The sequence below is a fragment of the Equus quagga genome, chromosome 3, assembly GCF_021613505.1.
Source record: "Equus quagga isolate Etosha38 chromosome 3, UCLA_HA_Equagga_1.0, whole genome shotgun sequence".
Lineage (NCBI taxonomy): Eukaryota > Metazoa > Chordata > Mammalia > Perissodactyla > Equidae > Equus > Equus quagga.
The window spans coordinates 86,176,312-86,182,416 of record NC_060269.1 but is presented as its reverse complement, the minus strand read 5'-3'; the positions used below and the strand labels follow the sequence as shown (position 1 = coordinate 86,182,416).

General features: G+C 39.8%; 1 long non-coding RNA gene across 1 annotated transcript; it reads left to right on the top strand.

Moving 5' to 3' along the window:
- The first annotated feature begins 685 nt into the window (after positions 1-685).
- LOC124236972 (uncharacterized) lies at positions 686-3,195 on the top strand. The gene is made up of 3 exons (XR_006887895.1): positions 686-742; positions 2,108-2,228; positions 3,044-3,195. It is a non-coding gene; the product is annotated as an uncharacterized LOC124236972 (long non-coding RNA).
- The last annotated feature ends 2,910 nt before the right edge of the window (positions 3,196-6,105 follow it).

The window sequence follows — 6,105 nt, the reverse complement described above, 5'->3', positions numbered from 1 at the left end:
TAAGGACTCTCTCATTCTCCTTTGTTTCTTCATTTCTTGTACAAATTCTGGCATATGAAAAGTGCTCAATAAACACTCATTAAATAAATGAATGGAGAATGTGCAGAATTTAATGAGAATTTAATATTTGTAAGCTTTCTGTGGTTTTATAATTAATATAATTCAGTATAGATTAAATCTATAGTTCATGATGAAACAGGTGTCAGCAGCCGCCTCCCAGGTGAGCACACCCGCTCACGGTGGGACAGACTCCCAAGTCAGTGCAGGCTGGCTCTCTCTGAGTCTTTTGCCTGTTGTATGAGGCTTGTACCTGTTTCCCCATCTGAAAGCCAGGGATAATAATAGCCCTGCCTACCTCACAGGGTCGTTGTGAGAGTTAAATGGGCTAACATGTAACAAAGGCTTCTAATAGTGCCTGGCTTAGAGTCAGCACTCAAAGAATGCCAACTCTTATTTTCGTAGTGAAAACTCACTTGAGAAGACTTCTAAAGTCATTCAATAATTTATTGAACGTCTACTATGTGCCTGAGTCACTGAGGATAAAATCAGGGTGCAGGTTTGTTCTCACCACTCACTGAGCTGACAACCTAACAGAGAAAGCAGAGGGTAATGAATAATCACAAAATAAACAAACAGTTTACTTGTTACCATTGCTGTGAACGAGAGGTACCTAGTACTTGCAGACCAATAATGGAGGATTTAACTGGTTGGCAGAGTCCGGGATAAGGAGCTGAGAGCAGAGGTATGAGTAGAAATTGGGCAGTGAAGATGTGAAGAACAGTATTCCAGATGGAAAGAGCGTAGGCCCAAAGGCCCTGAGGCTGTAGGGGCTTTGTGGGTTTAACGAAGGGAAAGGAGGCCAGTGTGGCTGGGGTGAAGGAAGGGAGAGAGCACGGCTTAAGATGAGGTTGGGTGAAAACACAGCAGCCAGTTTACACAGACCTTTGTCACCTTGTTAATCATTTGACACAGGGGAACCTGTGAGGGGTGTTGGGTGAGTTGTAAAGAGTGACGTGATCAGAGTTTCATTTTGAAAATCATTTGGGGGACCGGCCCTGTGGCCGAGTGGTTAAGTTCGTGCGCTCCACTGCGGCAGCCCAGGGTTTCGCTGGTTTGGATCCTGGGCGCGGACATGGCATGGCTCGTCAGGCCACATTGAGGCGGCGTCCCACATGCCACAACTAGAAGGACCTGCAACTAAGATATACAACCATGTACCAGGAGGATTTGGGGAGATAAAGCAGAAAAAAAATTTGGGGTTTCAGTGTAGAGAATGATGAAGTGGGCACTGAGTGACTGTGGATAGACCCCTCCAGAGGGAGATATGATGGTAACTTCGGCTCAAGTGGTCATAGTAGAAATGGAGAGAAGCGATGGATTGAACATAGGTGGTGACAGAGAGGGGGCTGTCAATGACCAGGAGCAGATTGTTGGCATGCACTGTGGTCAGAGAGGGTCCTACTCATCGAGGCAGGACACACTGAAGAGAGCTCAGGGGAAGATTATGAGTATGATTTTAAATATATTGAGCGTTAGGTGCCTTTGAGGCATCCATGTGAAAATGTCTGGTGGTCTGTTGAGTATATGGAGTCACAGTGCAGGGAAGAGTTATGTAAACATGAGCATTATGTAGTCAAGCATCTGTTGCCCTGAGGGAAAGATGTAAGGGAGTGAGGATTTTGTGGCTTGACAATACCTCTTGGAATGCAGAGCTGGTCCCTGGGAAAGAGATGGACCAAATGGCCTAATGTGTCATACTTTCTTCCTTTACAATTTCTATTTTGAGCCCCCAATCCACTGGGTGGCCCAAACTTAACCACAGTCAGTCAGAGACCTAGAAATTTCTTCAGAGCTGTGTCTAAATGGGGGGCTTGAGTGGTGCCAGGTCCCTTGTGGGGAGGCATATGATCCTCAAGGTCATCTGTCTACATAGTTATCCACTGACACACTGCTGCTCTGTAGTCCTCAGTCATCAGTGTACCAGGTGGCAATGAGATGTCCCCCATGCTGTGCATACAATCCCTTCAGGTATAGCAACTCTCTTTGTTTCTTCCTCATCCCACTTGAGAGACAAGAATTATTCTGCTGCTTCTGTCATCACCTGCAGCACAGGAATCTAAGTCTCTCTTTGGCTCAGTGGACCCAGACTCAACATGCAGCTCTTCCCTCTTGTCACCTCATCAGGATTCTACTATGGAAAACAGGTGGCATTTGCCCTCTGCTCTCAGGTACCTCAAATTTCTGGAGTCTTCTCACCTCACCAGGGCTCTAACCCAGGAAGTGGGAAACAGAGTTTCTCACTCAGTCTCTCCAAAGCCTCTCAAGGATCCTGTCATCTCTTAGGGTCTCTAACCCATAAAATGGAGGGGAACAAAGCTCAACTTTCTGTTTCCCGCCCACAATTTCATTCTCCTTGGTTCAACTCCAGTTCTCTTCCCTCCATGCAGCTTGTAGAATAGTCTTCAAACTTGCCTTTATATTTACACCAGAATTACTCTTGTTTCTCCTTAGGGTTTTGGCTTTTGAAAATCAAATCAGGGAAGATTCCTTCTTTTCTTCTACCTTATGTGTTCCTTTCTTTAAGGATACAGATTCAGAAGATCTTGGCTTCTCAAACAGAAGTAAAAGAGGAGAAATATGAAAAGGAAGACCAATATTTAAAAAATATCTTCATGCCACAGACATGAAAGCCCCCTTTCTTCTCTACTAGATGATTTTATAATCAGATTAAATTGCATATGTTATAATGAAAAATATGTTGCATAATTAATCATATGACCAGAAAGAGACTACATTTACATATCATTATGATGCTTTTGTTATTTGCATAAATATTGCTATGGGCTGAGTTATGTCCCCTCAAAAAATGATATGTTGAAGCCCTAATCCCCAGTGTGATGGTTTTCAGAGATGTGGCCTTTGGAAGGAAACTAGGTTTAGATGAGTCATGAAGATGGGGCTGTCATGATGGGACTCATGCCCTTAGAGGAAGAGACATTGGAGAGCTTACTTCCTTTCTCTCTCTCTTAACCTGCGTGCACAGAGCAAAGGCTGTGTGAAGAAATGGCGAGAAGGTGGCCATCTGCAACCCAAGGAGAGAGCCGTCACTACACACTGACCCTGCTGGTACCTGGATCCGAAACATCCAGTCTCCAGAGCTGTGCGAAATAAATTCCTGTTGGTTAAGCCACCCAGTCTATGGTATTTTGTTATGGCAGCCTGAGCTGGCTGAAACAAAGCTCAACTGGTATGAAGGTCCATTGCATATGATATTTTCCTTCTAAACTGAATTTAATCAGAATCCTATGAAGCAAAACTAACTGAAACTGTAAAATTCCCTAAAATTAGTGATGTTAAAATCATTCTGTTTCCTTGTCCAGCAAGATCCACAAGATAAGATGTTACTCCAGTTATATTTTATAATACATTTGTTTTCAGTTTCCAAGAGCCACCAAGAACTGCTTATTGGCTTTAGCATTAATATGGGAGGTGAGTTTTTTTGTGTGTATAAATTATAGATATATATTTTTAAGTTAATTTTTATTGAGTTTATGATAGTTTACAATCTTGTGAAATTTCAGCTGTACATTATTGTTTGTCAGTCGTGTTGTAGGTGCACCCCTTCATTCATTTTGTCCACCCTCCATCCCCCCTTTCCCTTGGTAGCCACTAAACTGTTCTCTTTGTCTACATGTTTAAATTCCTCATGTGAGTGGAGTCATACAGAGCTTGTCCTTCTCTATCTGGCTTATTTCACTTAACATAATTCCCTCAAGGTCCATCTGTGTTGTTGTGAATGGGACAATTTTGTCATTTTTTATGGCTGAGTAGTATTCCATTGTATATATATACCATATCTTAGCCAATCATCAGTTGATGGGCACTTAGGTTGCTTCCACATCTTGGCTATTGTAAATAATGCTGCAATGGACATAGGGGTGCATGGGACTTTTGGAATTGCTGATTTCAAGTTCTTTGGATAGATACCCAGTAGTGGGATGGCTGGGTCATAAGTTATTTCTATTTTTAATTTTTTGAGAACTCTCCATACTGTTTTCCATAGTGGCTGTACCAGTTTGCATTCCCACCAGCAGTGTATGAGGGATCCTTTTTCTCCACAACCTCTCCAACATTTGTTACTTTTTGTTTTGGTTGTTTTTGCCATTCTAACAGGTGTAAGGTGATATCTTAGTGTAGTTTTGATTTGCATTTCCCTGATGATCAGTGATGATGAACATCTTTTCATGTGCCTGTTGGCCATAATATGGGAGGTGAGTTTTTAATGTAATATAGCAGAATTAAAAGAATCACCACATATTTGTTATGTTGTTGGAAGAAGAATAAACATTCCAGGGAAAAAGAAAAGTTAGATTGAATTTTCATGATGTCAAGAAAGATTTGCTCTTTGTTCCATCTACTCTAATGAAAAATAAATTTCTCTAAGTATATAAAGAAAAACAAATCAATAGTTTTAAGATGGTAAAAGTATGGCTGGACCACACGGATGTTTTCTGTTTGAGGAGTATCTCTTGTGAAGTTGCACTTCAGAGCTTGGGATGTGATTAGCTGTTAACATGTGAAACTCAGTTAAATGTGTTTTAGTTAATCATAAGGGTACACAATGAAGATATCTGCAGGAAAGAAGGTTAAGAGAATAATATAAAAATTAGAATGTAGACTAATTTCTTTGGAATCCTTTCATTTGATTAGTTTTGATAATCCATTACAATGCTCACTGTTCAATGCTCTGATGCTAAACTTCAGTGGATAACTATTTGCCTTTCAATATCACCATATGTTAGTAGGTGAAAATGAATTTGCTTTATGAAAAGAGGGCACAAAAGATATGCAAGTGTTTTCTATCATCTATACTATTTTTTTCCAAAATAAATAAACTTTAATATAAAGTAGGTGGGAACTGATATTCTAGGAGTCTATAAATTTTTTCTTAGAACTAGCAAGAGATGCTAAGTAACATATCCTTAATTATTTGATTTTGTGAAAGAATTCAATACAGATGAAGACAAATTTACAAAATTCCCTTAAAAGTTATTTGAACAAAAAACTCTCAGATTCTTAATTAATTTAGAATTTGCATTCTTTAGTACATTTACATTCTTCTTTCAAATATCTTTGAGTGATTTTTCTAAAATTCTTCTTAACTTTCAAACATCTTTTGAAATAAGGCTACGGACCTAATCTCTAGGTCAATATCACGTCATTGCTCTAATCTATATCAGGAAGAGCCGTGATGCCTTAAAAATAATTAAGCTCTAGCCAAAAAACCCAGTACCCAACTATGAAAAAAAAACCATATTTAACATTGGCTAACTCAGATCACAGACATGTTTAGCTCTTGGTTTTAAGGCTTGTTACCTTCTCCTTTTATTAGGTCCAATATATATCTTTTTTAGCCAAGAAGAAAGACCGTGTTTTGATTTTTTTTTAAGTCAGAAATAAGTTCCCATGAAGAGAAGATAACTCATCAACTTTGTGGCATTCTGTGGAAAAGAAACTGTGGGCCACTCAAACCTTCTCTTGAATCTCTGGGCAGCCACAAAGCCAGTCTTGGCGAACAGATAGAACATACGTTTCAAAGTTTGCCAAATAAAGACAGCTGCTGCCTGGGGTTTTATAGGGCACCGTGGCTGTATTTCCAAAGCAATAAAAACCAAAAATCAGTCTAATCTGAGCCTGATGACAGTGGCTGTCAGATTCAAAGATGTGATTGGCATATTCTTTCTTTCAGTGCACTTAACTATAACTTCCAATTATTTCATTTTGGCTTTCTTATTAATATTTTTATCCCTATAACCAGAATATAGACATGAAACCATGTCTGTCTAGTTCAATGGTTTATTTCCAGTATTAGCAGAGTACGGGGCACATGACAAATAGGCCGGTAACTCTATGCTCTGTTTTTATCCTCCCCTTATTGGACTGCCATTTTATAGAGTGCTTCAAGAAATTAAAGTACAAGGAACTTCAAATTTGAACCTACTGACAAGAAATCAACATTTTCCCCTTCTCAGCCAAAAATCATCCCAAAGACACAAAGTGAACAGAAGACGGTATCGCAAGGGAGGAAATTGGGAGAAGATAACA